Below are 23,393 nucleotides of genomic sequence, written 5' to 3' on the forward strand. Positions count from 1 at the left end.
TTCCCACGCAAAGCCGGAAAGCTTTTTTAAATTCGTATCTAATATTTTTTGAGTGGAATGTCCGATTATTAAAATAATTCAAAAAGTGATCTTAAGTATAAAACATTCTTGAATATGAAATCATTCTTTGATAAGGATTAATGTAAAGGTATAAATAATATGGTTTCATTTTGGTCCGGATTTATATAAACTTTTAAAACGCAAATAGTACCTGTACCTAGTTATGTGACATTATACTAGTTGTTACAATAGATGGACATATCGTTTTTTTCTAGATAACCGATATACCTTTCTTCTCCTCAGCTTTTCTCTCAAACTTCTCGGTGTAGGCCTGCTCCTTCAATTTTTTTCCACTCGTCGCGACATTGAGCTTTTTGGATCCATTTGAACCAGCAAAAACCTTTTTTACATCGTCTTTCCATCACCGCATTGTGGTCTAATACCTGAGGCCGCTTTTCCCCCCATGGCTTCCACTCTAAGAGACGCTTGCACCACGACTGTTCGCTCCGGGCCACATATCCAGCCCAGTTCCACTTTAACGCTCGCCACTCGTTTTTGTTACGTCTGCGACTTTGCTTGATCCCGAAGCTATTTTTTTGTTTTGCGGTCCATCAGCGAATTACTCCTACCAGCTTCCTCTCCACTGCCCTCTGGGCCACTTGAATCGATTGATCAAGTATTTCGTTGAGTAACCAGGTTTCATCAGCACCGCGCAGGATGCACTGATTAAAAATATCCTGGCTTTTTGTTCCGCAGAAATTTTGATCTTAAAAGCAAAGTCCAGTTTCGACGAGTATGAAGCCTTATTCGTCTGTGAAGTTACTAGTTTGATTATCTTTGCCCATCCTGATGTCCTGTACCGTTCCAGGTATACGTACTTCTCTACCTGGTCTACGGTGGTTTCGTTGATGTTAGCTTACGGTATTTCCATCCATCCGTTCGTCATAATTTTGTTTTTTCCAAGTTCATTCCAAAACAACTGTAAAGAGACGTCACTGAACTCCTGAATCATTACCTGTAATTCTTCTCACGGAGAGAAGAACTATGTCATCTGCGAACCTTAAGTTATTTCAGTCTAGCTCCTGCTATATTTAGACCTCGATTTTCCCATGCGAGTTTTTTGAAAACATCTTCCAGAACCAGAGTAAACAGCTTTGGATTAATTGATAATTTTTCCCTTGTTAGTTCTGTTTTTTTTCTAATAAAAGCTTGTTTTTTGTTACACCTCAAGTTACATTATTGAAGTTTTAATAGTACGAAACCCTAATTTTTTTCTGCTAAATAAATAAAGTGTATGTCACTTTGGGGATAGTGTAGCATTTTTAATGCAGAAAAAAAAATAAATCGGTTCAGAAAGTACCTACTTTTTGAGTTTAATTCGTAAGAAACATCCAAAATTAGTATAGACATCCAAAAAAATTACCTACAACAAGTAGTATAAGAACTTGAAAAATCTCATTGACAAAATTGATTCCACAAGTAAGCTCAGGTAATTTGGGATTGCCAGCAAGTAAAAAAAATTAAAAATCAGTCAGAAGATACTATCGAAGAATACGCGGATTGCGAAACATACCAAGACGCATAAAAACACATTATTCCTAATTTATTTTGTCGTATTGATTGATTACTGTTACGATTAAATCAATAATACTAAAAAAATAAGTATTGCCATTTTTAAACTCCCATAATATTATGACCAGTTGCTGATTACGCTAATTAATTTTACATGGATTGGATTGATGTAAGCTGTTACTTTCAATTTCATTTTTCATTTTGAGAATCTAAACCAGCTTAACACCTTTATATGATGAAAAGTACTGTACATTGTCCAATTACGACATTTATGCTTTCCCAAAATAATACACTTTCTACTATTTCATACATTAGTGTAGTGATGTAACTTCGTTTTCGTGGTCTAAAAAAAAATATTCAAATGCTGTAACCCACAAAAACTTCTTTGCTGACTACTTTAGAGAAGATTTTTAGCCTTAGAATGATAGCCTAGCCAAATATACATCATTTCCCAAAGAATGGTTACTTTAGGCCAAAAGGATCAAGAGTTATGATTTTTTTAGTAAATTTTAAAAAGTTTTTTGGCTCTGGTGTAAACTTTACACATTTTGGGTTACAGCGTTTATGCTTTCCACCGTCGATAATATTAACATTTCGCATTCTATTTATTTGGTCAAATTATCATTTGGCATAATTTACATTGTCAAGTTTTATTATGACAAAGCGTTTATTAAGCAAACGTTTTCTTTTGGCTAGTATTATATTCGAAATTTTTTTTTATTCGCATACGAACCAACCACAGAAACCAACTGCTCCAGAAAAATAGGTTAGGTTAGGTTAAACTGCGTCCCCCACAGAAACTAACTGCTATCAGAAAAGTAGGTTAGGTTAGGTTAGAACTGCGTCCCCACAGAAACAAACTGCTATCAGAAAAGTAGGTTAGGTTAGAACTGCGTCCCCTACAGAAACGAACTGCTACCAGAGAAGTAGGTTATTATGCCATGCAATATTTTGGGAAGAGTGCTTTATGCCAAACGATACATTTGACTAACTATTACTTGGTAATATGAAACATGACTAAGTAATTATTTTTGTAACAATAATTTGGCAAAAAAAAAATTGCTTACTGTAAAATTGCGATAAGTTGTTTTTGCAAATGATTTTTGCCAAATGATAGTTTGAGTAAAATATTTTTGGATGTGATACTTTGGGAAAAGTTTTTTGCTCATACATTAGTAATTCCATAAAACGACTTCCAGCACTTCCGTATCAATTGAACGTATGTATTTCATTTATAGTTCTATTGTTTTTCATGCAACTACGAAGTCAAGGGATATTTACTTCAACTAAATAAAAATCTTGTATTATTCCCTATTGTAAACAGTGTCATGATATTTAAATAAATAAAAATGTCATATGTTGACTGTAGTAGGTAACATAATACGTTCTTCCCATTCTCAGTAAAAGGCGGTTGGTTCTGGAATCCACTTCCATTCCCACGAGATAGTGTGAAAAGGCTTTATGTCAATATTCTGCTATCGCTCTAGGATCTAGATTTACATATAAGGCTAGACTTTGAAATATGATATTTAAAGGAACGTGGTATTTCTGAAACAAATTGATGCGTCTCGGAATATTTTTATTTTCACCAAAGGACATTTCAGTATGATAAAAATAAATGATCCTTCATCTTTATAGCACAGGTAAAATAAGACTAAATACTCGTAAGACAGTTTGGCGGCAAAACATGTACATCAATAAAACTTTGTTTATATTTTTATCTTGGCACTAGAAATGAGGATCTGTCGAGTCCTATCAAAATTTAGGCATCCTAACCTCTACCAGGTTAAGATGCCTGCCCACACCCCCTGGAAGTGAGGTATCATTTTCTATATGTTTTTGTGCGCTGAATCGAATGAGACCATACCCATACCATAGTATCAATATTTTGCAAGATATGAAGGGTGCTTGTTGAAAACAGAAAACAAAATATTTTCATTTTAAAAGTTATAAACAAAGTTTCATTGATGTACATATTTTGCCGCCAAAATATGCCATTTTTCCTGTGCTATTAGGGAAAAGTGTTATATCTAGGGACAATCGGCTACTGTCCTAAAAAAATCGAATTATTTCGTAATTTAGATTATCAGAAGATGTTGGACACGTTTTTTTTTTCTTTTGTCAATTAAATAAAAAAATATGAAGATACTAGCGCTTACCCGTGGCTTCGCACACGTAAATCATTAGATACAGCAGTTGAATTGAAATTACAGGATTTTATTAAATTTTCGTGGGGATTCCCTAAAATTACATCGTGGTTTTCATCGACGTTAAATTAAAACACCCATGCCAAATTTCAGGACTTCTAAACCCAGCGGTTGTTATTTCGAGATTATATCCCTATCCCGTTGGAATATGGAGATAAAAAATAGCCTATATGTTATCCCAGATGAATCTCTCGATGATCTACTTACCAAATTTAATAACTAAGCCCAGCGGTTATTAGTTCGAGATTTTATCCCTATCCCGTGAAAATATCGGGATAAAAAATATCCTATGTTTTCAAAATCCGTCTAGCCGTTTCAGCGCGAAGAAATACTTAACAAACATGTTCACTCACTCACAAACATTCACATTTATAATATTAGTAAGATCACGAATTATCGTTGCGTTTTTTCCCTGCCTAATGTACCTAATGTTAATTAAATAATAATTTCTAATGAGTTTTAACTAAAATCGTCTTAATTGACAAGTACGTACCTATCAATAAAAGTCAATGTCACAATTAATTTTTTTAAAACCTAAAAATAATAAAGTGTAGACTAAGAAAAAAACTTTATTCCAATAGGTAACCCATAGTTGCATGTAGACGTAAATTGTATCTAAATCAGTGTAAGGGTTACTATAGGTACATACGTATGTAAAGTATGGTAATGTATGGTTATATTACACCGCATACATGGGCCACTTTGTGAAATTGTCTTTCACTTAATACCGTGGCACACAGAGTGCAATAATTTAACAAAAGCATTTTTACTTTTAAATTTAACTAATTCTAGCTATTTGTTACTTTTTTTGTTCTAATTTCATATCTTGCAGATTTAAGGGTAAGGGTCCTTTTAGCTTAACTTTTGCATGCCTGGTGGCCGTAAATATAACTACCTATCTATTTGTACCAAGTTCTGTAAGTAAATAATACATTCATTCCAATTGAAAAAGTTATGTCATGTCCACAGGAAAGATGAAAACAAAAATCTATATTAAATCCAAAAGTACAAAAGCGTATAGCGATGGGTCCTATGTATAAGGGCCAAAGTGTTTTTTTTCAATTTTGGGTTTTGTGCGTTATCGGTATATATAAACTATATATTTTTATATAGTGGATTAAAAAACATTGTTAATCAATTGATTTTCGAGTTATCATTGAAGTAAAACGGCCGGACTAGATGCAATTTTAACGTAAAAGGGCTAAACGTACGTTTGATACTTTTACGCGGTAAATCCCGGGTGGTTTTTTTTAATTCGTGGGCATAACTGCCATTTTTAGGCGCTTGTACGTCAAGCGGAACGCGATTGTATTCCTTTGTGATTGTATTCCTTTTTTTTTATTTCCCCAAGTATCTTGGGTAACGTATTTTTTACCAAAGATTTTAAAGTTGTACGCGTATATGAGCCAAAGTACCACATAGATCTTTTTACTGTCTTTTTACAAGTCTTTTTGACCACAAGAAATATTTTATTAAAATTTATTCTTTGTGATTGAAGGACAGAGTACTATTAGCCAGTGTGGCAAATTTTAGAAGTCTCGGATACACCATCTCTGAGTTACGACAGTTTTTGACTTTGAAAGGCCGTCCTGTAAAGTAACGATTTTACACTTAAGCCCTTATACGTAGGACCCATCGATAGATCTACCGAATTCGAAATTTATTTGTGAAATGTCCTCAGTAAGTACACCGCTATCGCTATTTTGTCACCGAATTCATTCATATTCGTATGGAAATAGATACCCGGGACAGGTCATCGGACGGGTGTCTGTTTGTTTTCATGAATCTGATACATTACAGATTATAATAACATAGGTACGTATTCGAGGGTGTATTTGTATATTATTATGGGTACAACTGGGGGCGGAAATTGAGATATTCAGGATCAACAATGTAAACAAAGATCTTATGTAATGAGAGGTTGATATTGCTTGTGGATGCTTTGTGGTTTTAAGATATAGTTAGGGCTATGTATTAGGGTCCCGTGCCCCAAATAGAAAAACGGACCGCTAAAGGATCGCTTCGTTTTCCGTGAGTATGTTAAAATCTTTTTTTCAAGAATTTGTAGAGGTATCGACATTAATAGTTTCTAAATAGTCGAAACGAAAAGCTTAATTCAGGTTTAAAAACAATGTAAATATTTTTTTGACACGCGGTTATACTTATAAATCTACGCCATTTTTCAAGGACACCGTTTTTTATTAGAGTAGGTACCGGAAAACCTCAGAACGGATTTTCATACAACCCTTTTTGCGATGTATTTCACAAATTATTAAACAGAATATCGTTATGCTTCCTTTGATATTCTTCTACCAGTTTTCTGTAGCTGTCCGCCAAATTTCCATATTAACTTTTCATCACATCATTGTGGGGAGAGGCTTCTATAGAGAGATCTCTAGGCAGGTGTTATGCCTGGGGACCGAAGTCCGAAGGACGAGCGTCGGTAGTTGTGAAATATGCGACCGAGTTGTGGCACTTCGATAGCGCGATATAAAACAGTTCGGAGTTTTTATAGTTGCTCACTAGATGGCGCTAAGAGTCGCTTATCATCATATCACCCGTCGAGCGTCGACTGTTTTTTTTTATTCGACTGGATGGCAAACAAGCAAGTGGGTCTCCTGATGGTAAGAGATCACCACCGCTCATAAACATCAACACCAGGAGTATTGCAGATGCGTTGCCAACCTAGAGGCCTAAGATGGGATACCTCAAGTGCCAGTAATTTCACCGGCTGTCTTACTCTCCACGCCGAAACACAACTGAGCAAGCACTGCTGCTTCACGGCAGGGTTAGCGAGCAAGATGGTGATAGCAATCCGGGCGGACCTTGCACAAGGTCCTACCACATGCACATAAGCCTCCTCCATAGAACTCCAGTTGCTTCGGTTGGAACTGGCCCACGACCCACTTATGTCCTAAGTACAGTAGAAGTCATACAACTGATACGAAACATGCCGATGAGCTACCATGGCTGTTTTTGAAAATGGCGGAAACTAAAAACAAAGCAAGCAACACTAATTACAGGAGTGACTGAGTTAATTGCCGCTGTAAATTCCCACGGCCGCGGCCTACGAATCACTCGTCTAAATTAGTTATGATTGCTTCCTACGAATGTTATTTAATTAAAGTATAACTTTTTGTAAAAAAAAAAATTGTCGATGGTAAGTGTTGCCAAGTTTTTTGCAAAAGTCGCTATAATTTGGATAAACCAATTTGGTTCTAAGCCCTAGAAGCCGTGGTCACCTAGTGGTTTGACCTCTAGCCTCTCAAACAGAGGATCGTGGGTTCGAACCCCAGCTGGCACCTTTTTTTTGAAGTTCAGCGCAAATTACATTTGAAATTTAACACGAGCTTTACGGTGAAGGACAACATCTTGAGGAAACCTGCACAACCTGCGAATCAATTCAATGGAGTGTTTGAAGTTCCCAATTCGCATTAAGCCAGCGTGGGAACTATGGATCAAGCCCTCTCATTCTGAGAGGAGGCCTGTGACCAACAGTGAGACTTACATATGCCGTAAGGTTCTCTATTGGATGGCATAACATTATTTGTAATATTATTGTTACGCATAGTTGCTTTTAGCCGAATTAGCGATGTGCATACTCATCATTACGCATATTTTTTACGCATAAAATTAAAAAGCATAAATACAGAAAGCATCATCTTCATGAAAACTAACGTCAAATAGCATAAATGCAAAAAGTCATAATAATAAATTTGCATCATTACAAAGTGCATAACCACTACGAGAAAAGGTTAGTTTTGTGTTTAATGCGGACCTCCTATTTCTGCCCTGCTTGGGCGCTTTGCGCCTAGATATCATACTAACCTAATAGATAGGTGATAGGTAGGTGATCTAACCTAACCTAATATTTTGTTGTTCATTTATAACAAATAATCAATAGCCCAAAAAATAATATGCATAATTTGTATTAGTCTAATAAAAATTAGTCCAACTGAAATTATATAGATATAGAGTGGTCTAAAATAACGGATGATTTAGATGTTTGTTACTCAATCACGTCTAAACTGCTGAACCGATTTGGGTGGAATTCGGTATACAGATAGTTTGAGTCCCCAAAAATGGCACAGTTCCCGCGAGATAACGATATACGAACTCTACGTGGACGCAGTGCTGGTTTTAGCACTTTTGGGAATTTTCTAGAAGGTACAGGCTTCAGGGGGCCCTTTAAGTCCGGCGCCCTGGGCGGTCGCCCCACCGCGCTCTACCCTAACGCCGCTACTGCGCGGACGGAGTCGCGGGCAACGGCTAGTTTATAACATTAGTAGAATCTTGTACAGTTTCGCAAAGCTTTCCACCAGCAGTTAGTCAAGGACATCTTTCTTTAATATAAAGTGCTCTGTAAACCATTTTTTCTTGCCTTTTGTACAGGTAATGGGTCACATAAAAACGGTGCGTGTGTCGCCTTCCAAGTGTTATTGAAAATTAGGGAAATCTTCAGAACTCGCGCTTATACTTTTAGATATGAATACAGCGCTTACTAACATTAAGCTGTTAATGCAAATAAGATTTGTGCAACTTCGTTTCTAATGAAATTCAAGAATATCATAAATGATGAAGTTTGCTAGTGTGTAATGTATGTATGCAACCTCTTTTATTGTACAAAAAAAGAAACAAAACACATTTGACGAACTTTGAGATAGTTACTTGCACAAAGGCGGACTTATCCCTGTAAGGGATCTCTACCAGTCAACCTTTGAGTGGATGAGAGGAGTAATCAGTTAGAGTCCGACAAAGAGTGAGTTTAAGAGTCAAAAATAGTGGAACTATACAGTCTTTTAAACAATACTACTTAATACTATTAAGTACTTATACAAGTTACTATTTTAAGCTAAAATAGCGGGACGGATTAACATAAAGTTTGATAAGTAGATAGCTTTAAGAAAAAGATGAAGAAAGCAGCAGCAGTGACACTTTACACAGGTTAGAAAAAATAATAATAAGAAGTGTTGCCGCTATAAAAAGGTCCCGGCTCAGCATATCGCTTTAGCCACTTTTCCCACGGGATTTATGAAAACTCCCAAAATATTACTTAACCGCTAAGTCTAAAGACAATTTTTTTCACCGGTTTGATTAGCGAAATCATCATCATCATCCTGCCCTATATAAGTCCCACTGTTGGGCACAGGCCTCCTCTCAGAATGAGAGGGCCTGGACCGTAGCTTCCAAGCCGGCCCAGTGAGCATCGGGAACTTTACGTAGACCATTCAACTGCTTCGCAAAGTTGAACCCACGATCCTCTGCTTAAGAGGCCATAGACCAAACCACCAGGCCACTGCGGTTATTTAGTACATACACGTAACAGCACAAATTCGAGGTACTTTGCCACTTATCTAATACATTCAGCAGTATAAGTATATACGTTATAAGAACGAAAGGTCCTAAATTGCGTCATTTTTGGCACAAAACAGCGCCCGAAATAGATTTAGACCGGTCTTTATGAAAAAGTTACAGGTGCTAGTAACGGTATCATCCAATTATTCTTCAATGTTAAAGCTCTTTTGATTATTATAATTTTAGGGGCCTTATTCTCAAAGATTTTCTAGGAATATTTAATTTTCTAAGCAGGAAAGAATACTACCTTCATTTCTTGTGTATTTATGAAACTGATAGAAATAAGACACATATAAGGCACCACTCATTGTTTTTTTTGTGATTGATATCGGTGATGCCGTTTCTGTTTGTTTTGTCCGAATAAACAGAGATGGCATCACATTTATATGTCACATGAAATGTATTAAAGAGTGGTGCAACAGGCCCTAAGTCTCTCAGTTCTTTCGGTTTCGTACATACATAACTCGAGCTTCTTTCACTTTCCGGGTTGCCTAAGGATAATGCTGGTTCCACACTACAGGGCGCCATACTGTTGAATAGTATACCTACCCGGTCGTAATCACCAGGTGGAGCGTAGCGAACTTAAATTGTGTGTTTGTATGTAGATAATCTCTGGAATTTCGAGGTGATTTTTGATAATTCATTAAGTCTCAATGTCCCTGATCAATCAGGCTACTTTCATACCAAAAAAGTGCAGGTTCCGTTAAAGCAGACAAAATTACGCGTATCTGCGGACCGTATTTGCGGACCAAACGGACAAGTCAGTTAAATTTTTAATTACCTGCCGGAAGACCTCGAATGATCTGAGTTTCCCGAATATAAATCTTAACTGTACTAATTTTGTCTGGAGAGGGCATACTATAGCATTGATGATCATCAAAAACAAAAATAATTGACATTATGTAGGTAAGCTAATGGGCTGATAAACAAACAATTACTTAATATAGTTATATCTAATTAAAATTGAGAATCCAATAGTTAAGTAATCAAAATTAATGCAATAATTATTTATAGCTAGACGTAATTGACATGCAATTTTAACTATTTCAATATTATTATTATTCATTTAATATGTAGCTAATTAAGCGAGTATTGATTGGATCGTAATGTAACTTAGTGAAAGTAGGTACCTAGCTAATTTAAAAAATATTGTATGCCAAAAACTGGCTGGTTGCGCTGATTCGATTATAAAATACCTAATTGTAACAACTATCTGTGATGTACCCACAATCTACAATAATAAAATAATTGATTTTTTTTAATGCCCCCAGCGTCATGGGAACCCTGCCATAGGAAGATATTTTGGATACTCCTAGATTTGCTTTTTATATTTTTTTATTCACATCTCTTTTTACATTTTCAGTTAAGTTAGGTTAATTCTTTTTGATTTTTGCTGTTTAATATTATTATATGTGTGTTGATTGTAAATCCCTTGTAATAATAAGTACTTAACTCTATCTGTTACCTTTTCCCGCTTGGACGGCTGAACCGATTTTGGCGAAATTCGGTATAGGTATAGTTAGAGTCCCGAGGAAGGTCATATGCTACTTTTTATCCCGTAAAAATGCATAGAACTCGAGGTATCCCCGGCGACTAGTGAATTCTACGCAAACGGAGTCGCCGGCAACAACTAGTAATAAATAAAGCAAAGCTCAGGATAGACTCATAAATAAAGGGCAACTCGGAAAATTACGTTCTGACGAAAATTCGTTTTTAGTGTACCCAGGTCACTAGGTTAATTTCGACCCCGTAATTTTAAGTTTCTAATTATAATTCTAGTTCGGGACTGGATTATAAATAATGAATGCTCGTTACCATCGACGCAGAGTTTGCCTGTTTGTAAACTATGTAGAATTATTTACCTGGCTGTATGTATGTCCATTTCTTTGGTCCTCGCTGCAGCCTAACCGGCTGGACGGATTTTAACATATGAGGTGTCATTGGATTCGTCATAACTGTCGGACTACACTTATAATATTTCATTCAATATGGCGACCGCGAAAAAAAATATGGCGGAGGAATGAAAAAAAATGTATTGTAACAATATGGATATCAAATGAAAGCGAATAAAAAGCCCATTCTTTATATATATGGTTTATAAGACTTTTAATGTACTGTTTTCACAGAAATATCAAAAAAGCATAAAATAAAACATTAAAAAAAACTGTTTGCCTTAAAAACTAAAAGGACGAAAATAAGTCTAGTCGTCTAGAACTCTGTTAAGTAGCTAATTTAAAGTTCAAAAGTCGGGACCCATTTAAAACGTGACAGCTCAAAAATTCTTAATAGCTTATCATGAAATATATCTAAATATTATTAGTTTGAGTGTTAATCCAGAGAGATTTTGTTTATACGTATGTGTTTACGATACTACAGATTACGTTATATTGAAGTATAACAAATAATGATTAAGTTATGGACATAGTAAGAAGTAAATAGTAAAAATTATATGAGGACGCTACCTTCTTCCAAACACGCCTTAAAACATATTCTGAAGTAACATCCCCTTCGCCTTCGCCTTTGTACATCTTATTAGCCTGTGTTCTGTTATTTTCATGTGTTTTTATGTACAATAAAGAGTTATACAATACAATACAAGAATTTAAGTACAACAACAAACGATCCTACCTATAGTAGTTCAAACAATATTAAAATTTGATGAATTAATGATCTGCAAAATTTATTTACTTAATTAGATTGTACTCGTAATGTAACGTAGTTAAAAGTGAAGCTTTAGTAATAAGATTAGCCACGTTTATTTATTACAGGATTTAAGGCAAAAGTGATTGTAATTTTTAACAGACTTCAAAAAAGGAGTTGCAATTTTTATTATGTTTGTTACCTAAGAACTCCGTCATTTATGAACCAATTTAAAAAATGTTTTTTTCGTTCGTGAATGCTTCCAATTAGGTCCCATAAGCACCAAATCAGGATCTGATGATTGGATATTGGATCCTAAGGAAATCGAGGAAACTCTTAAAATATTGTAGGAACGCCTATGGTAATTTCGATATATATAGGAGTAACTCGTGCATTTGCTCTTGAAAATCATCATTTGGTGAAGTGGAACTGATGATGAAGACCAAATTTGACCAATGGAACGACTACTCAATAACAAGTACTTCACGGATTGAATTTCAATTACTTTAACGCAGTTGCTGAGCAATTTAAGCTCATCGTAATTCAAAATGGTGAAATCGAACGGGTGATGAAGCACCATTACTCCTCAATAATGAACGTCTTTTCGTCGGAAGAAGCAATTTTTCACTAAAAAGCGTGAAAAATAGCAAAAAATAGAACCGATTACAATAAACCATGAAAATATTTTTTCTACCAGTCTAATTTTATACCAGTCTGAAGTCGGTGCTTCAGCACGAGCCAGCAGGAGTGATTGAAGCCCAATATACTCGTATAGTTGTAGGTGAGGTAGACGATTATAGGTCCACTCCTGCTGGCTCGTGCTGAGGCACCGATTTCAGACTGGTAGAAAAATATTTTGATGGTTTTTTGTAGTCGGTTCTATTTTTTGTTATATAATTTTTAGGCCGTGGGTTTTCCTGATACACGCTGTTCAACGATTTTCTCAGAATACCGGCTTTAGAACTGAGTTAGTACACTTATTAGATTAAGAGTTTTTTCGGCGGGAAATCCGCTTTCATTGATTTTTTACTGTAGGTACCTATAAGTCTGTATTAACGGGAAATCCGATTTCTGTCAGTAGCATAAGTCTGTATTAACTTTAGAATTACTGGCAGGCCAAAAAACGCTGAAGTGATTCTATCTAACTGGATCTGAGGAAGAAGGAAAAGCTTACGACTGGAAGTTGATCACCAGGCGTTGTAATAAATAGAGGAAAATTTCAGAGAACGTCAAGACCCACAATCAACTGTAGTGCCAACGGAAGTAAGATGTGAGAATACAAACTCTTGAATTGTTTTGTTCTAAAGCCTACTACTTTATTTATATGCCAAGAAGTCTCTCATCTATTACATTATAGTCATATAATATGGGATTCATCAAAAGCAGAGTGTAGATGTTAGTTCTTAAAAAGCTTTAGCAACGAGCATACAATTCCCTTGGCGTTGCAAGCGTCTATAGGATACGGTAACTGCTTGCCATCAGTGCCCTTAGTGTAAGTTTTCGGTTACAAAATACGTCTCGATCGCGTTCGCGTTAAAATCTCGTATGCAAACACGAACAGCGCCTCTAGCGGAACGTTTGCGATGTTCGTGTTTCCATACAAATTGAGATTTTAACGCGAACGCGATCGAGACGTATTTTGTAACCGAAAACTTACACTAAGGGCACTGGCAGACCATACGTTTGTTTGCCACCGGCGCGGTATAAAAAAATCTTTAAGAATTATGGATAAATAGATTTTTGGTACAAGGACAGAGTTGGTTGTTGTGTTGTTGTGCTTTGCCGTTTTTTAATATCAAGAATGACAGGATAACGGCCAGTATTAAATTAGCTAAATAATACTTCTATTACCGGGTGTGGCCTGTAATATGAGCAAATAATTAAAACATAGATCGTACTCGTCAAACTGAACAATATTAGTTCAGCGACTTTTTTTAAATAATGGAGTCTTTAGATTTTCCGTTTTTCATACAAATTAAATAGTGCTATCAATGTACGCCATCCTAGAACACGACTGACGTCGCCTCTCACGCTACAAATATCAAGCATTGTGCTTTACATTTCTTCTTCGAATAAACTTTAAAGTGTAATAAAAATTAAAAAACTAATTATTTTTAAAAGTCGCTAAACTTGTTGTTCAGTTTGACGAGTATGATCTGTGTTTCAATTATTTGCTCATATTACATGCCACACCACATATTGATGTTCGTTCAGCCGTAAAAGATAAATTAATCTCTCGATTTATTATTTACCAGAAGTTAAATTGTTTGGTATTTCGGCTGAAACCTGTTACTTTTCTGTGTATTTTAAATATCAAAAGCTTAAACACTGATGTTAAAAAGTTACCAGAGTTAGCGAGAAATAGGAAGTTTTCGAACTGCTAAGAAAATGATACTTTGGCGAAACGGTGATTAGTTAAAAGATTTAAGAATACCTATGTGTAAATATATATAAGTACACGTACGAGGTACAGTTTATTAACGAATTCCTTCATGGAATCCAAATAAAGTCATTTATAAAAACTTAATTCTAGTGTGAAAGAATTAAAGACTGGACTATTATTAGAATGCTTTATATTTTAGAGATTTTTATTAATAATTTATAGCTATCCGTACTAATATCGATATCCATCCGTACTAATAATTTAAATGCGAAAGTAACTCGGTCTGTCTGTTACCTCTTTACGCTTAAACCGCCAAATCGATTTAGATGAATTTTAGTGTTTTTTTTCTGTGGTAACTTTTTAATATTATATATATATATATATCCCACGAAATAGTGATAATTGAATTCTTCGCTAATAGGGTCGCGAGCTGTTGTCTGCTAGTGCTACAAAAATAATAGTAAAAGATTTTATTGTTATAAAACCTGTTTTTTCGGTGTTTTTACTAGATCTGAATTTGATGGTTATTGGAGAGTACGGGGCCCGTCGTTAAGGAATCCGACAATATTTACATTATTAGACTTATTTATGATAAAAAAACTATTTTTTTTTGTTTATTCTGGATGTAATTAAATAATATTGTAGATCTGCTTTGAAAAAATTATACCTAAACAGTTTAGTTTCTAGTCAAATTATTTTCAACAGTGTTTTTTCCGAACCGGTGCTACATTTATCGACATTCTTAAGTGCTTGTTACAGCTTAATGAATTCAATAAAGATATTTTGACTCCGATTTTGACAATAAAATTGTAGTAGACTTCTAGGTCTTGATTATGGTGATTTAATTACCTAATGTTGAAAACGTCACATAGTAAAAAGTGTTCAATTTAAAATCTTATCTTACCCCGGAAGAATATAAACAATAATATTTTCTCTATTAGAATAACTATTTCCATCCGCGGGGAAATTATGGGGGTTGACCTATTATCATTCTTATCAAGCTATGAATTTCAATACTCATATTTTTAAAAATTATCCTTTCTAATTCTCAGCGTAAAGTTGTTTAACGTTCTATTAGCGATAAATAAAGTCTACTCGTATGGTCACTTGCTGGAAAATATAAATCTAGATAATTAAGCTAAAAAAGTTAAACTAGGTTTAAAGACAAAATCCACTTTTTGTACTGGCCATTAATATTTATATCCTTCGAATTAATATAAACTTAAAAAATTAAACAACAATTTACAATTATAATTCAAGAATGGTCTAACTAATCCTGATTTTTTTAATAATTATTACTTAGTTTTATTTATTTTTTGGTAATCATAAATGGTACAGGTACTAGAATTTCATTGTTTTTATTATCTGTGGAAACTTTTTTGACATAACAAGCAAACATAACTATTCTAAATTCTTAACCCTCAAAATCGTAAAAAAACACATTTCTTCTTAAACTTATCAACTCGTTTAAAACATCCACAGACCAGTCAAACTCAAAAGCAATCACGACAAAAATCTACTTACAGAAATCCAGTGGCAAACTATTCACGTGTACTTAAGGTGGCGATCAGCACATGTTCTTGGGCGCTGCAAGTGTTGAATGCGCTTGGGCGGGCGGCGAGCGAGCTTATAAGCTCTCCATAGAGCTTCGAGCGGGGAGAGGCGGCGTGGGTGCCGTGACGCTGGGCGGTATACTGTAGGTATCTGCCGAGGTGCGTGACACGCAGTCATTTGTTTATCGCGGTTTATTATTTGTATGCGAAAGAATTGTGGTCAATAAGTTTTGTATGTAAACACTTATCAGGTGATTCGCTTGCTCGCTTTTCCCCTCTTATAAAAAAAGAGTTTAAAATCAGAAATAGTGGAAGTGGCAATACGATGCTTTAAAAATTATAAGACATAAACTCATAAAATAAACTAATATAAATTTCATATAAGGCTCTCGGTAGGGAACTTTTATAAAGAGTAAAATTAACTAACTTATTTATTTATCAATAAAAAATACAGCATTACAGTAATAAAACCAGTGCGCTTACAGCTCAAATACATACAAAAACACACAAAAAACCGGCCAAGAGCGTGTCGGATAGAGTTTTGGTAACAAAAAAGTAAATTTCCATACAAACCAATTGGGACATTTTGGAAGACTATGTTATTTAGACTCAGTATCGTTCACTCTACATACCTGCAAATTTCTATCCAAATCGGAGTCGCAAATCAAATGTACAAACTTTTTTATAAATGATCACCTATCGCTCGCAGGACTGATGGCCGATGGGGTCAAAAGGTTCTCGAATAGCGCCCGCAGACCGGGAGACGAGCTGTCGGTAGGCCTCCAACAAGATGGAGCGACGACCAGAAGCCGTATCGCCTAACGTTTCTGACGATCGCGATCGCAATCAAATGACAGATTTCGCATAAAAAAACTGTCATTTGATTGCTATCGCGAGCGTTAGAAACGTTAGGAATACGGCCTCTGGTTAAGAGAATTTCTGTGCTATAGGTACTTTTCGTATAATATTAGGACAACGAAACCCAAAATTCAACCGCCCAAATCTTGAAAAGCCTACAGCTATCTCTATATAAGTTACGGACGTCGTTGCGGAAGGCATGGGGGGGACGGCTGCGAGCGCTTATGTCACGAGCGATAAAGACAGCAACATCCCAAACGAATACCTAACAGCAGGGCAGGGAAACTTCTCTTAAGATCGAGGAATCGCGGTGGATGCGGAAAGCACAAGACCATTCTGAGTGGAGAGCCTTGGGGGAGGCCTATGTCCAGCAGTGGACGTCTTTCGGCTGACATTATGATGATGATAATAAATTGAAATTATCGACCAAATTTTTATAAGATCCAATTATCCAATTAAATTGGTACCAGCTTTATTTGTTAAAAAGTTATTTCAATCAAAATTTTATGGCCCACGTTACTTTCCTAATATTAACATTCATTGAATCATCAATCTGACACTAAAATAGATGTTATAATTTAAGGCATTGGTAGAATATTCGCCAGTTCTAAAGTTTATTCAGTCCCATATTCCCGCCCTACGCTCGCAGGCCAGTCGCGGCTCAGATTTACGGTTAGACAGAGACGACTATGTTATGTCTATGTCGTGCTGTCTCTGTCGTCTCATTCACGCCTTAAACTCTAATATAAATCTTTGAACAGTTTTTCACAAACTTTGTTGAAGTTTTGTAGTGATGTTATAAATGTATGATTTTATGAATACAAAATATCACTAGTAGTATTCAGAATGTTTCAGTTAGTGACTGGGTAAGTTCAACTGAGTACAATCGATTGACAAGAGCTGGCATGAATGAAATGAACGAGTGAATGATAATGTCTATAATGCACCACAAAGTTACTGAGTAGCAGATTGATTCAATTAAGTTAAAATCGTGTTAAAAATTTCCCGAAGAGATGTTCAAAGAGTAGCTTGTCCGAAGCTATTGTCATCTTGAATGAAAATTTACGGTAAAATCTTAGTGAGGATGTTAATTTGGACTTGCTCATTCACTACTATGGGTCTTATTATGTAAGTTTGACGTCAATGTCTATCTGTCTGTCTGTCTTTGGCATGGTAGCTCTCAAACGGAGGGTCATATTTCGATGCAGGTTTTATTTATGTGAAAGCGAGTTTCGTTGCGGTGATTCTTAACTAAATGTTATTAAAATCAGTCCAGCCGTTTTTTAGATATTGAACTTTGAAATTTCAGTCATTGGTTTAAGTTTATAAGGTTATTTTGAAGTCAGTTAATAATGAAGAACAGTAAAAAAACCCACAAAAAGTTAATTTTAAACGCTCTTTGGACTTGACTTTAGCTTCTATTTAGCTCCATACCTGTGGTCATGAAAATGTAGCTCAATACAGCTTGATGACTCGTCATATCGTGTTAATAACTACAATCAGTTGATTGGGTTGTTGGCTCAGGTTTATTAGCCCGCAGCAGGATTTAATCACAGTACAGCCTTTATGAGCTATGATAACGTATCGTATGCACTTTGTTTACTGGACGACTGTTTAGGAAGCGTGGACCAGAAATTATCTTAGATTTTTAGAGAAAATTAAGATCTGGTACACCTTGAAGAAGTAAAAAAATCGAACTTCTGAGGCAACGCTATCAAAGGATACAGTCATTAAAAGTTGTGTATGTACAACTAGCCTTAACCGAAAAACCTTTAAGGTATTTCCGGTTGTCCTAGAAACTTGAAATTTAGCATGACGGTAGTTCTTATAGCACACAAGATAAGAAAAGTCTGAAAATCTTAATTTTGTGTGTATGTCTGTCTATGTCAGTAAATATCTAAAACTAGCAGTTACCGTGACTTCGTCCGTATGGAATTCGGTTATCGCTATCCCGCGGGAACTATTATGTAATTTATCGGGATAAAAACCATCCTATGTCCTTCCCCGGGACTCGAACTTAACGAAATCAGTTCACTGATTTAGACGTGATGAAGTAACAAACAAACAGACTTACAAACTTTCGCATTTAAAATATTAGCGGGATGGGATGATGATAAAATGAATTAAAATAAAATACGAGTTAAATAAATAAATAAATGATACCCCTTTCCAACCTGTCGAGTTTGAAAAGGACAACGATAATAGACCTTGAGAAACTCATGACAATAAGGTTCAAATTTAATTATAGTTATCCCTCACGATCGTAACATTGGCTATTTGTATGGAACTCTCGGTGCGCGCATTTGAGTCTCACTTAGCTGTTTTTTTTTTCTACAAAGGCAATGATCGCAGCCACTTCATACTGCATGTTATCGCATATATTATTATCATCAGATTAAGTACTTGTTGTCGGATTCATGAGGCAACCACTCATCGCCACGAAAACAATTTACGCAATCAAAATAGGGTTCTAATAGATATTATAATCCATTAGAGGAAGCTTATTTCCATTAGGGCATTAAATTACTTTCTGCCAAGTTTCTTGCGGCGCGTTCTTCTTAGCAATGATGGTATTTCCGAAAGCACTGTTAGTTGGAAAAAAGTTGGAAAGCCCCCGACTTTATCACTTCAAAGTTCAATATCTCAAAAACGGCTGAACAGATTTTGATGAAATATGTCTAAGAACCATCGCTAGAAAACGCATTCAAACCGGTCCACCCGTTTAAGAGCTACGGTGCTATGGACAGACACATGGACTGACAGACAGACAGACACACATAGCGGTTAAACTTATAACACCCCTCTTTTTGCGTCGGGGATAAAATAAAGAAAAAACACAATTGACAACCGTTCAGATACCTACACGTAGGTACAAAGGCGAACTTATGCCTGTAAAGGATCTCTAACGTTTCATCATTTTTTCATCGTTTGTCAATTGTGTATGTTCCGTTATTTTTTATATTTTTTATACAGTATAGGCTTGCGTTTGGCCACAATCACGCCTGATGGAAAGCGAGGATGAGGCCTACGATGGAGCACGCTTGCTTAGTAAATGCTCATTCACCCTGGACTTGAAAGCGGCCAAATTGTAGTGTTTAGGAAACACATAGGTACAAGGTTTTATGAATAAAGAGAAAAATATTTTAAGTGTGTTTACTCATAGGTTCTCCTGTAATACCGTTCCAATAAAACCTTTGTTTGATTAATACCCCTTGATTAAAGCCCCATGTTTGGAGCCTTTTGCTGATCCCATAGTCAAGGATAGAATATTAAAACAGGGTGTCAAGTTGTCAGATACCGTGATTATCAAAGTGGGTTACAGGAAAGCCAAAAACGAGAACGTCGTCAGCAAATTATTTATAGAAAAAAATCATCAACATAATCATCATTAATCGGAAGATGGCCACTGTTGATTAAAGGAGTCCTTCTTAGAACGTCACTTTGAACGACAACTTACCACCTGCATTCACCATTTACCCGCAACTTTTGTCGTCTTTCCACAGTATCTGCCTCAAGAATCTATTCCTGGACTTCGTAAAAATTCCCGTGGAAATTTACATAAGCTACTTCGTAACTGTAAATTAAATTTATTCAATATTACATCAAACCTCCTTTGTCAGATAAATCCGCACATGGCCCTTTATTTATTCGTTTCTGTGTATTCACACCAAAATTCATGTATCTACTCTGCAGTTTCCCGATTTGGAAATCTCCGTCCATTCTCTCGTCCATTGACAATTCTTTCCAGACCACTCTATCCAAAATTCTTCGATACATTTTCGTGAACTCAAGCGGTTCTCCCCATTCGATTTGGTGGCTTGGGTGTTCGCTCATCGTCCACTGTGGCATTACCTGGTTTCCTGTCTTCCGCCTACAGCTCGCTGTCTCTCGCCGGTATCATTTTAAATAAATAACTCACAGATACCCGACGTTCAGTTAGTGAGCCTGGCGGAGGCCGAAAAAGCTTGGTGTGACTCGTGTCCGGGAGCGGATACCCCTACCGTCAAACACATCCAGAGGGCCTGGGACACCCCCCGCCTTAATGCAACCTATGCTTCCCTCCTGGAAAACTGTCCGGACGATTCAGAACGCGCCCGACTGCTGGCTGTTTCTGCTCTCTACTAAACGCCTTGCCGTCGAGGAACATCGGCACTATTCTGGACCCAAATTCTTTGCGGATACCAATTTCCGTAAGACTTGGGGCCAGAATATGCATTCCTCACTTATGCGTTTGTAGCAAAAAGGTGGAGCAACTGTGACGACATGGTCTTTCTTGTGTTAGGAGGGCCGGCCGTATGTTCCGTCATGGCACCATCAATGACTTAGTACGTCAGTTGCTTGCCACTGGTTCAGTACCTTCGGCTTTAAAGCCAGCCGACATGGCAAGGGACGATGGCAAGCCAGACGGCAGGTGACGCGGCGATGTGACTTCCAGGTGGTAGGACCTTGCGCAAGGTCCGCCCGGATTGCTACAACCATCTTGCTTGCTAATCCTGCCGTGAAGCAGCAGTGCTTGCACTGTTGTGTTTCGGCATGGAGAGTAAGACAGCCGGTGAAATCTTATGCTCTAGGTTGGCAAACGTTATTCGCCGAAACATTAGTAAACTTTTTAGACGGGGTATTCTTTTTATAATTTTCATTGTTATAGTTAGAGTCGCGGCTTCGCACGCGTAAACTATTCGATCTGGTAGTTACAATTGAAATCCCGTGATTTTACATAAATCTCGTACAAAATCCCAAAATATATCGTAATCTTCATTAGGTTTTTTTTAAGAATCCCAACATTTATATATCGAGCTCGAAATTCGAACTTGTGATTTATTTTGCGTTAATATACAAAATTACACCCAATGTCATATTTTCCAAGTTTTCGCATTCCCAACGTCAAATAATCGAATTGAAATAATGCGTTTTTGGGAATAATGTAATAAATGGTGTTGTAGATACACAGTCCTGCTCTGTCTCGTTTTTCCCGTTTACGATCACTTTTATATTATAATTAAGATATAATAGCTTAGTTCTTTATTATGTATGTAAACTCATAATTGTACAAAATTATGTAAATTAATGTATTATATTACAAACAATAAAACCGAAAACATTATATTTTTTCCGAAGCAGTTTAATAGATCGGGCTTCGTGACATTAGCTACATTATTCATATTTCTACAATATTCTGCAAGGTGTAACGAAAACGCTATCATCATCCAGCCTTTCGCGATCCCACTGCAGGGCATGGGCCTCCCCTCAGAATAAGCGGCTTGGGCCATAGTTCCCACGCAGGCCAGTGCGGATTGGGAACTTTCAACCCACACCATTGAATTTATTTAGGTTTGATGCAGGTTTCTCATCGATGTTTTCTCTTCACTTGCAAATGCTGTAATAAATTCAAATGTATACTCCGCAATGAATTTCGAAAAACTCAAGGTGCGAGCGGGGTTTAATCCACGATCGGGCTGCTTGAGAGGCATGGTTCAAAACACTAGGCCACCACGGCTTTTTTACGTAACTCTATATTTGTACAGAAATATACTTAGTTCCCGTACCGTTTTACTAGAAGATTTTGCCTAAGCCGGCAAAATAGAAGAATCTAGAAAAGTCTAAGGGTGCCAAAAATGTACTTATCACTGTTACTGTTCCGTATTTGTCACATAGTAGTGGTACAAAGGTGGACCATTACAGGACGGCGGGCGTGCTGCGCGGGGACAGACGGTATTTCATTGTAAGGTGACTAGTTCAGTTCGAGCAGTACGACGTAGCATCTACGTTTATAACCGAAATTTATCACCTAATGTAAACGTCTTGTCATGTAAATAAGTAAACTTGAATTAGATTACCAATGTCGCGACAACATTCTGATTGGGGGCCATTCATTTACGTAAGACGATTTAGGGGCGGGAGGGGGGTCGACCATATCTTATTTTTTCTTACTGTGTGATTGGGATGTAGGTTTTAATGGGCGTTGACGACTCTGAATATATTTTAATTCAAATTGGGAAAGGAGCGCAAATCAGACACCAGCCATGTTCGATCAAAGACTATTTTTATTTTTTAAATCCTTCCATACCACAGACAATGATACACTTACAAGGGGGTGGAGGGGGTCTTGATAGTTCTTACGTAAGATCACAAAAAAGCGCAAAGTTAAGATTATACTTTGAAAAGCGCGCGCTCGGATAATATATGCGTACCTATAGGTAAACGATTCCATGGCAACGGATCCGCTCCGCCTGCACTGCACTTCTCGGGAACTGACCCCGCTTTTAAACTAGTCGTCACTTGTTCAGTCACAGCACGCCCCTTGTAATGTATTTATTATAATTTGATTTGTAAATATAGTACGATTCAGTGTATCTTAAAGTTTGATTCATGAAACGATATGGCGATAATAATTATGGTGATCTAAATTTCGAGCGTAAAGCAAACATTTAAATACTAGCGTTACCCGCGACTCCGTCCGCGCAGAATCCATTTATCGCTATCCCGCGGGAACAATGCATTTTTCCGGGATTAAAACTATCTTATGTATTTCTTTGGGACTCAAACTATCTGTATACCGAATTTCAGCCAAATCGGTTCAGTGGTTTAGACGTGATGAAGTAACCAACATACAAACAAACAAACAGACTTACAAACTTTCGCATTTATAATATTAGTGGGAAGTGGGATGGTAATCTATCTCCATTATTAAACATAACTAATTACTTACCTCCATTAAAGAAAGGACGTACTTCATTTATACTTAGTTACAAAAATGTGAACTCTCTTTCATACCAACAGATGCAATATTATTTATGATTTAGGAATAGTTAAAAACAAAGACAG

At 36.5% G+C, this 23,393-nt stretch overlaps 1 protein-coding gene across 1 annotated transcript in view; it reads right to left on the minus strand.

The window, feature by feature from the left end:
- LOC141434196 (neuropeptide CCHamide-2-like) overlaps nt 1–15,769 on the minus strand; it is an 83,814-nt gene extending 68,045 nt beyond the window's left edge. The window contains exon 1 of the mRNA XM_074096556.1: nt 15,682–15,769. The gene's annotated coding sequence lies outside the window, so the exon portion shown is untranslated. The remainder of the gene's footprint in view (nt 1–15,681) is intronic.
- Nucleotides 15,770–23,393: the final 7,624 nt, after the last annotated feature.

The sequence above is a fragment of the Choristoneura fumiferana genome, chromosome 13 (genome assembly GCF_025370935.1).
Source record: "Choristoneura fumiferana chromosome 13, NRCan_CFum_1, whole genome shotgun sequence".
NCBI classification, from domain to species: domain Eukaryota; kingdom Metazoa; phylum Arthropoda; class Insecta; order Lepidoptera; family Tortricidae; genus Choristoneura; species Choristoneura fumiferana.